Source organism: Hippocampus comes, unplaced genomic scaffold (genome assembly GCF_001891065.2).
Source record: "Hippocampus comes isolate QL1 unplaced genomic scaffold, H_comes_QL1_v1.1 scaffold57, whole genome shotgun sequence".
Lineage (NCBI taxonomy): Eukaryota > Metazoa > Chordata > Actinopteri > Syngnathiformes > Syngnathidae > Hippocampus > Hippocampus comes.
In genome coordinates this window covers 2,145,568-2,155,744 of record NW_017805039.1, presented here as the reverse complement: position 1 = coordinate 2,155,744, position 10,177 = coordinate 2,145,568, and the positions used below count along the sequence as shown (strand labels likewise).

Genomic DNA, 10,177 nt, shown 5'->3' with positions numbered 1-10,177 from the left:
TTTGCGGTGGCATGGCTAGGCTGCATACTGAGCATGCCCTGCCTCTTATTCTGTGGTTGTCTTAGAGCGCTGCCTGATTGCGACATGAAAGTGATGAGTGTGTGTGTGTGTGTGTGTGTGTGTGTGTGTGTGTGTGTGTGTGTGTGTGTGCGTGTGTGTGTGTGTGTGTGTGTTTTTGCCACTGATTGTGTATGTGTGTGTAATTACACTCTGTGCAGCGTGTACAGCTGCCGTTGCTGGCAGCCTTGCACCGGCAAACCCTTCGAGGAGGCCGCTTGGATCACCTTCAGGCCATAAAAACGAGAGGGTGGGGTGGGTAACGGGGGGGGGGGGGATAGTTTGGCAAACGGTAAGGAGAGGTTGCATCATCAATGAGGGGAGGGCAACCTGGCCCCCATCTGATAAACATGAAAAGTGTTTAACCTTGATGCTCCACGTGGCGCAGCTGCACGGACGAACCTCAAAGAAAACCTCCAGTGAGCTGACCTTGACTTTTTTTTTGGGGGGGGGGGGCGTTAACATTTATACATGCATGTATTCATGGATGTATTTCGGCAGGACTGGATGCATTTTTAATTTGGGTACTCAGGGACGGGTTTGGCATCGGAGGTAAGTGGATTGCTTTGCTTTCGAATAGAAGCTTCTGGGTGGAATTCAACATTTGAATTCACTTTCCATAAATAACACCAATATAATCAAACTATCTGTTTGTTCACTCACATATAATGTAACCCTCTGTCTGTTCACATATATTTAGCGCAGGAAGGTAATAAAAAAAAAATATTTTTTTTTTATTTGAACACTAAATTGTCTTCAAGTACAACATAAAACTTCGGCTACATATACAGTAAAAACAAAATTAACAAGTTCATTGAACTCACTAAATTGTATACGTGTTATATTAAGTCTGATGTCGGGATATCAATCGAAAACCATTTCATACAGGATTTTTTTTAAGGTGTGGGGTTGGGGGGCATCTGCAGTCATACATTTTGCACATACTTTCTCAAAAACCACCCCTACACTTAACCTCACGAGGGTCATTTGTGAGCTAGGAGTCAACGCCATCGGATTTTGGGTGAGGGGTACACCCCTAACTGGTCGCTGGAAAACAAAGTCTATTCATTCGCATAAAAACATCGGGTTATATTTTCGTGGACGATAGAGTGCCGGGGCCAATCCCCTGCAAGGACTCCAGCAACTGAGTCCATTATGCTTCCACTATGTAGACCACGTGCCTCACCCGCATTGAGTTTAAAGGGAATGAGAGAACCGCTTGAATTGGCTGGGAGTCAAGTTGGCTGTGCTCATTCCCACAACGCCGCAAACGTCAATTTCTAACTGAGGTGGTCTACGAAAATACCCAAATGAAGAAATCTCCATCCACGTGCGCAGTTTGCGCAAGACCAGGGCTGGACATGAGAATAGAATACTGTTAACATTTATCTGTTTATCCACTCAAATGCACACATCATGGCAATATCTGTCTGTCCATTCATGTCCGCATACCATAATCAAATTTGTTTGTCCATTCATGTCCACACATGACGCAATGATGAACAGACTTCATGTACGTCGTTGCTTCAACTAGCCGCATTGCCCTGCTGGCTTACATGAAACCTTCTCCTCTATGAGGACCATGGTATGAATAAGTTGAAAGAACGGTCGGCAAGTTCCTCCGAAGACACCTGGGGAGCAGGAGGCAGCCATGAGAAAACAAAGTGTGCAGCGCATGTTTATTTGGCGCGCTCTGCCTCAGGCTCACTCTCTGTTTGCTGCGTGCCTTCATTTCAATTCAGTCATTGGAAAAGATAAAGCCGCCATTTCGTTCTTTTTTTGCTAAACGGGGAGCTTGTCTTTTCTCACCTTGTTTGCCGAGCTCGGCACCAATCAGAGGGGAATGCTTTCACGCCGTTGGCATTTTAATACTCCTTTTGCCTACATCGTGAGCTGCTTTTTTATTGCCTCATTTCAGCCACGCTGGCCTCTGTCAAACTGAAACAGCAACGTGTATTTTATTACCACAATTAATTAAAAACAGAATCTGAGTGAACCCCGCTATCACGCGGTTGTTCCTTTGCACACCTGCTATATATCACAGATTTTTAAGCGACCGTTTTTCATGGGTTATAGGGTAGGAAGGTCCGAATTTAGAGTTGGATGCTGTGTTTGCATGTGTTGCTGCTCCAGGTCAACGTAGCAAATGTCTGACGTTGTGTATTGGAATTACAGTAACATCCATGTTAATTATTAGCCTGGTTATGGTGTTTGCATCATGTGTTAGCATTAAGCTCGTGGACTTCGCTTAAAAAAAAAAAAAAATCTTTCTTTCGGGGGGAAGTGATGAAAAATCAACAGTTTGAAGCATGCATCCTATGCCTCTTTTATGAAAAAGAGTGTGTTCTTTTCGTTTTTTGAAAGTGATGTTCCTCGATAGTGTCCCATTTCCCGACAGTGAAAGAGAACAGGCACAAAAAAAAAGAAAAACTTGAAAAAGTGTGTCAAAATGGGAAAACGAACCATCTCTGCCCACCCAACCCAGAATGTTGGATCCAAAACAAAATGCTTTTTTTTTTAATCATCTGATTCAAACATGTTGATAGAATCAGTGGATTCCCAAACATAAACAATGCCAATCAGGACAAGCATGCTGCGTGAAGGAGTGGAAAAGCTGCCTCCAATCAGCAAGGCTGCCAAAAACAACCACTTGGACTACACGCACACACAGAAATATACACACTGGGAGCTTTTGCATTCACCAAATCAAGTCCTAAAAACAATACTTTGTTTTCCCAGGAGAGCCGCTGATTGCCGTCTGCGATCTTTGCTCTTGTTCAAACATACAATCGCTTAAGAAAAGATGTAAAAAGTGATAGTTTGGGGGTTGGGGGTGGCTGAAGACCCTCAGACATTTTGAACCATGCAGGAATTTCCTTTTCCTCTTCAGTTGCTGCAGCTTCACAAAATGGAGGAAAATCGACAAAAAGTGTATTTTTGATGCCACCGTATTGTCGAAATTGTCTGTTGTATACTAATTGAGACTGAACATGGTCCAAAAAGCATGGATTTGTTCATTAGTATATCAAAATCTAAATAGCATATATCAGTGAAGAATATCATACAAACTCCTCTCAATCAGTGGCATGATGTTTTTGAGTGGAGTTCCTCAGGGAAAGATTTGAGGTGCGTTCATTTTCTGTACAAATGAACCAAGTGATCAGTATTCTTCACTTTCTACTGGTGGAATGTGTCCAAATACATTTGGACACCCGCAGCATATATTGAAAATCATATTTGAAAGCCTTCTATTAGCTTCATTAGCCGTATGAAAACAGCCATTCGCACTGTAAATGTCACGAGAGAGACATGAGTGGGGATGACAGACTAATAAATGATAAACAAGTGTTTGCCTGACCTAGTGTGTTTGTGTGTGTGTGTGTGTGTGTGTGTGTGTGTGTGCGTGTGTGTGTGAAAACGTGTGTGTCTGCCTTCGACATGTCAGCCACTTGCTGACGAGAACGAGGAGCGACGCGAATGTTTAAAGCGCAAATATTTTCAAAGCCCGCCTTGCTCGTCAAGGATGTTGTCGGGGAGGAGAGGCACTGCATTATTCAGCGGCCGTCGCAGACAAAAACATTTTGTTCAACCCTTTTTGGACTCCATTGCATACTATTCATTTTTCAAGCACACAGAGTCAAGTCTGATAGAATATCCTTGCGGCAACTGTTTGTTTCAGATCCTAAAGCCATCTGACCTGTTTATAATACAGTCATAACATTTAAAATAGCATATCAAGAATTAAATATGACAAATCATGATTCCATGTAGTTATTGTGCCGGTCCTTCTGGTGTGCACGCCTTGGCGACTAGTGGGAAGTTGAATATTAATAAACTTGAAAGAGATGGTCAGCTCATAGCATGTCATTCTCTTTGTTTTAGGTTTAGGTTGTCAGGTAACAATAAACATAAAACATACACACATTCATGAGATGTACATTTTAACTTTGAAGATTCCCACTATTCCCACCATTTGGCTTGATTTAACACACACTGGTCAACCTAAAATGCACACAATCACCTTCAGATTTTGCCTGGCAAGACGAACGAGTGATGAAAGATGAGCGCAACGCCAGGTCGGTAGGTGGGAAACGAGACACACATTTGTAGGTCGTAAGAGTCAGATTTATTTTTTTTTAAGATTGTCCGGGTGTTCTAAACTCTTTTGGTGAATGTGTTAAACAACCCCTCCTCCTCCTCTTCCTCCGCCTCCTCTTTTGCTTTAGTCCTTCATTGTCTCACAGCAGTGACCTCTGACGGCATTAGTCATGTCGTGTTCATTAGACTCCATTTAGACATCGACGCAAATTCACAAGGAAGTGCAGATTTTAAAACACATTCACTGCATTAGGAAAAAAAGCCAAAATGGGATATAAATGAACTTATTTTTTAGCCGTTTTCGACCATATCTCCTCAAGATGCATCTTTCTTCATGCTAAAATTGTATTGTAATCGACAGACGAATCGATTATTAAAAGAATAATTAGGTGCAACCCTAAAAAAACAAATTCTAATATTTAGGGAATGAAGTTAATGTTTTTAAAGGTATTTTAAAAAAAGAAAAGTAATAACACAGGATACAAGAATGAAGTCTGTGCTTTTCAAGACAAAGTTATACATTTTATGTTTTTTTTAGCGAAAATGTCCCAATATGAGGAGAAATATCTCTATTGTGACCATCTTCAACATCACCTCCTCCTCTTCTCCGCATTGCTCACCAACTCACAGCAGCAACTTCAAACAGCATCAGTAACGCTGCGTTTATTGGCCCCCGCTTCGAGATAAACACGCTTTCAAAAGCAGCATCACAGCTGAGCGCAGGCTTGCAAATACACCAGGAAGTGTGGTTTTTCAAAGTGGATAAAACTGAATTAGAAACTATTAGCCTACAAACTGACAAATGAATTTTGAAAATGATTTTCGACAGCTCTTCTGAGTGCGATTGCATCAATACAAGAAAGGCGCCGAAATTGTTTTTTTTTCCTCCAGATGTAAAAACAAACAAAAAAAAAACCCTCATCATATTGACAAATGTCTTTTTTTAATTTGAAAAGCAGAATCTTCAGACGAAATAAGGCATCTGGTAAAAAAAAAAAAAAAATCATATTTGTATTAAGGTCACATTTTTTCGAAGATAAAATTATCAAGTAATTTCGAAGGATTTAATTTTAAAAAAGTCAAGACATTACAATAATAATTTGTTTAAAAAAACCTAATTAAGCAACATAAAAGTTACATATTTTCCAAAAAGTTGCAATGTTGCAAAAAACAATTCTGAATTTGTCTGTAAAAATATTGTTTCACAATAAAAGGTAAGATCCTTTTACATAAATCGTTTTATACTTTTTCACTAAGAGGTCATACATTTTCAAGATAAATGCCATATTTCGAGAGTAAAGTCAAATGATTAGAATAAATTAAGACCAAAAGAGGGAAAACTATTTTTCTTCTTAAAGTCACATTTTTCATCCAAAAAAACAAAACAAAACAAAAATTAGAAAAATTAGAAAATTATGAACAAAACAAAAATTATGAAGAAAATTTTGAAGGTACGTTACCTTCAAAATTTTCAACTGTAGTCTGAAACAGAAAACAACAGTCATTTTGATGATGCTGTGTCTATATGCATGTGAGACTTTTTTTTAAAATCCATTGTTTCATTCTCCTTTAAAACAAAAACAACATGCTACCACGCATCATCCGACTCACGCAAAGCCAACAGAAAAAGACTTCCCACCATTGGACCAAAGTGCATCTCATAGTGGATGAACCAAATATGCACACGCTTTCATTCACACCTCCCTTTAGGCCCCCCTTGGACATCCACACCACCCCTCCCCTCACCCTATAACATTAACCCTAACCCCATTTATCCCCCGTTCTCAACAACTCCATCATCCCTGAGGCAATATTTCACATTACTGTGTATGTCAGTTTTGGGAGTCGTGGCCACACACACACACACACACACACACACACACACACACACACACACACACACACACACACACACATTTGCATTATGAAGCACTCAGTCATGCGGGCTGACACATCCTAATAGTTGTTACTTTGTGCCACACTTAAGTCAGACAAGTACAGTAGACAAGTATGTATACACACAGACAGACACACACACACACACACACACACACACACCCACACATACACACACACACACACATGCGCACACGCGCGCTCACGCACACGCACACACACACACACACACACACACACACACACACACACACACACACACACACACACACACACACATCTAAAGGCAAATAATGTGGACAGCGAGCCTGCTATTTTTAAAGGGCACACTTCACAAGATATCATCTCCTCATCATTGGTCCTCAGGGATTTTTGGCTATTTATCCACACATACACATATTCATACACACACGAGCATGTAGACAAACGCATTCAAACAGATTTTGTTTTTTAAGATAAATATAAAAGTTATACGTAAAAAATTGTATTTCTCAAAGCTAGTAAAATATAATCTACTTTTTTTTTCAGGAAAAAATGTATTTTTTTCGCAAGATGAACCTCTTTTCATGAAAAAAAACCCTGAATGTTAAGATATTAAAGTTATTAAAAAATGAGTCATAAGTGATGTGATTTTTTTTCATTTAAAATAAATGTTTTAGGAGAATAAAGTCACATATTTTGGGGTTAAAAAAATAGACCTACAATTTTATATTTTCAAAAAAAAATAATTTATTGTAATGAAATTGTACTTTGTCAGGATAAAAAAGCTGTTTTACAACATCAAAGTGAAAATTTTCAAAGATAAGTAGGCCTTCACTTTGAGAAAAAAGGTCTTGATACTAGGAGAAAAAAACGTATTTTTTCCACACATGCACACATAAGCCGTGACCACTGCATCAACATTGCTATTCTCCCAAAATGATAGACATGTTGTAACACTTACTAAAACGTGTTAGCCGTGTGGACGCTCAAGGGCAACTTTTAGGTTGCCCTCCCCCTCTTTTTCTTCTGTTCCGGTATTCCTTGTTTCGACTCTGCCGGCCCACCAGCCAGCCAGCCAACACGTGGTGATGCAAGCGACGGCCAAGCAACGGCAAGAATCAGCTAAAAATCATCCCAGCCTGCAGTTGTGAGTTTAATCCTCCTTAACATAGCACACTGGGAGCGACATGAATATTCAACATACCGCTGCTGGAAGGGTTTTGGTGAGCTGTGCCATTGATTCATGATGCAACACTGCAATCTGTTGATTAATATTGTGCAAGCTGGCAGTCGGCACGAAAAACTGGCCATGTGTAGCGACCAATCATGTAGGGCCATTGCCAACCACTTCCAAACATGCCCAAGGAGGGGAAGTGTACTGACCAATCATGACTAGTGTAGGCCAGAGACCACTACTGGATTGTCTTGAACAGTGGGTTAGCATCACGAGGGCAGCTCTAAATTGGTTTTACTCCTAGCTCCTTTTTCAGTATCTGTAGGCCAGTCCTCTTCATCCTTTTCCAAATGTCTTTTGGTGTTCCCCAGGGATTCATTCCGGGTCCCGTCCTTTTCTTGGCTTTACATGCTACCCCCTAGGCAACACCAACAGTAAATTCAATATTTCATTCCAATCTTTGTAAATGACCGACAATGGTACATAACACTTAAATCCTGTAATTCCATGCAGTCTCTTTTAGACAGTTGGGAGAAATTAAAATCTGGAAAGCAAATAATGGTGACAAAACTGAAAACATTGTCAAGGGCTTTTCGAAATCCAAAAATTTGGTCTTTATTACAAATTGCACTGCCCACAGCCTGGCTCAAACCACACCTTGTACGCTGTGTTTGAAATGTCCTACCCTGGTATGTCTGCAGCAATTAAGTGTTTGTCTGTTGATACCATGTTTAATTTGCAAGTCTATCTGCTTCACCAATTCACTTTTGTCTTAACTGCTTTTATTTTTCTTTGCTAATGCATAATGTAGAGTACTTTGGTTCAGTGCGAGTTGTGTTTAAAAATGATCTAAAAATAAACTACTTTGTGACAGAGGAGAGGATGTTTATGGACCAATCACAATGGGCCATAGTGCAGCGCTTTTCACCATGCGAGAGGGGAGGAAGTGGATAGACCAATCGTGTCGGGCCATAGCCCACTGCTTTTGAGTTTGAATTTCACAGCTGTCGGGCTAATCAGGGAATATGGATGTTTCTCAGAGTTGAAACCACTAAGGGACTGTTGGTCCTGTTCTTCCATGCTTGAGGTACAACATTGTGTTTTGATTAGAAGGAGTGAAGCTCTGTCAGGTTTGGCTATCCTACAGACTGGGGGGAGAAAAAAAAAAAAATAAGTGTGTCGCATTCGACGTTCGCCTCGTTCCTGTCGCGCCTGGCTGTCGATCCTTGATGTCGGCCTCCCGGTGGTCCTCCTACCATCCCGCCGCCATCCGGGAGAACATCAACCGCTTTCTTACATGTCAGCCAGCCAGGACGCCGTTTGGAGTTTTTTTTCCCTTTTTTTTTTTTTTCTCCGGAAAGTAGGCCATGAGTGCAGCAAGTTATAGCACAAACGCAGAGGAGGCAAAACAGCGGGTAAACAAGAGATTTTCTGTCATGTTTGCCATGTTGCATTTGATCGACGCAGAGACGGACGTCATTCTTCGCAGAGACAGATGACACGCAACGCTCGGCTCGTCATTCCCCTCGTTTTCCTCCAGGAATTATTCAAATGCATCAATGTAAACTCCATTATTTAAACCTATCTGCTATTAATGTCCAATTCAAGCCGTTTTGATGCTCAAAAGTGACACGCGCCAGCTCGTTGTCCTGGCAGATTGCCTCTTTTCCCCAGCTTGTCTATCTAAAATGACACTTAAACGCACACACGTGCATTATGGGAATTAAGAAGTTCCCAAACACTGATGGAGAGTGAAAAAAGAGATGACGAAAAGTGAACCACTTCCTTGAGATCTGAATTTCGATGATCAACTGTTAAATAATACCATACTTTGTATAGCCATATCCAGTAGAGGAAGAAATAGGCACACTGCTTTTAATGTGTACCAAATAAGTGGCAATAATGACGGGCCTAAAGCCACCATTTCTGCATCAAATGCACTTTTTCAAAAATGTTTCAGATTTTTAATGGCACCAATTGTTTCCTTACACCTAACCAGGCTGAAATCTTGTGGTACAGATTGGAAATTGAACCTTCAAGCATAACTGACAGTTTTGGCTGTGGAAGAAGAAATAATCATGGCCCACCTCTTTCAAAGAAGTCAGACTTGTGGAAATGTACCAACCGATCATGCTGAGCCTTTCCCCGGGTGATGTGGGCACTTAAGGATGACAACAAGGCACTCTGACCGAAGTGAATATTCAGTTTTGGGATGTAGATACAGCTCGATAACTGCGTCACATTTACGCCAGATAACCTTTGATGGGAATGAAGACACTAGATTATTAGATAGCTGAGAAGGGGTACTCATACCGGGGCCCAAATGCCCTTATTGGGCAGTAATTTAGCCACCCCCTCCCCCACTCCCCAAAATAAAAAATCTGAAAAACTGAAATAGTGAAAAACCGTCCACAAGTCCTTTCATGTTTTCAGCAATCATCTTCATGTACATTATATTGAGGAATGAATCTCTGAATTCACTTTACGGGATCTTAAAAGCTGGAAATATACTTGTGTCGACTTCTGCAACTGGACATTCGGAATGAACTAGTTACAGACCGTCAGCTTGGCGCAACCTCTGGGGAAAGGGCTGATGAAAAGTCTTGTTTTTGTACAATCCAACCACTTCTACTTTGCTCCAAGCGGAACAACTATCTTGCTCTGTTCGTGTGTGTGTGTGTGTGTGTGTGTGTGTGTGTGTGTGTGTGTGTGTGTGTGTGTGTGTGTGTGTGTGTGTGTGTGTGTGTGTGAGAAAGTTGATGCCTCGAGGGTTCGCTCCGGAGTTAATTGCCTGCTCAATGCACCTCCCACAGCGTCAGTGATTTTCAACGAGCTTCTCCAAACCTCATCATGGTGACTTTGTGGTATGACAAGTAGATTACTTAATCAGTCTCTTAATCCTGCCCACCCGCGGGCTCTGATTGGGCAAGGGTGGCTAAATCCGTCAAACTTCCGGAACCAACACATTGT

General features: G+C 41.0%; 1 long non-coding RNA gene across 1 annotated transcript in view; it reads right to left on the bottom strand.

Annotated features, from left to right (window-relative positions):
* The window catches only part of LOC109512353 (uncharacterized), a 31,157-nt gene extending 23,984 nt beyond the window's left edge, over nucleotides 1-7,173 (bottom strand). The window contains exon 1 of the long non-coding RNA XR_002167504.1: nucleotides 6,995-7,173. This is a non-coding gene — a long non-coding RNA (uncharacterized LOC109512353). The remainder of the gene's footprint in view (nucleotides 1-6,994) is intronic.
* Nucleotides 7,174-10,177: the final 3,004 nt, after the last annotated feature.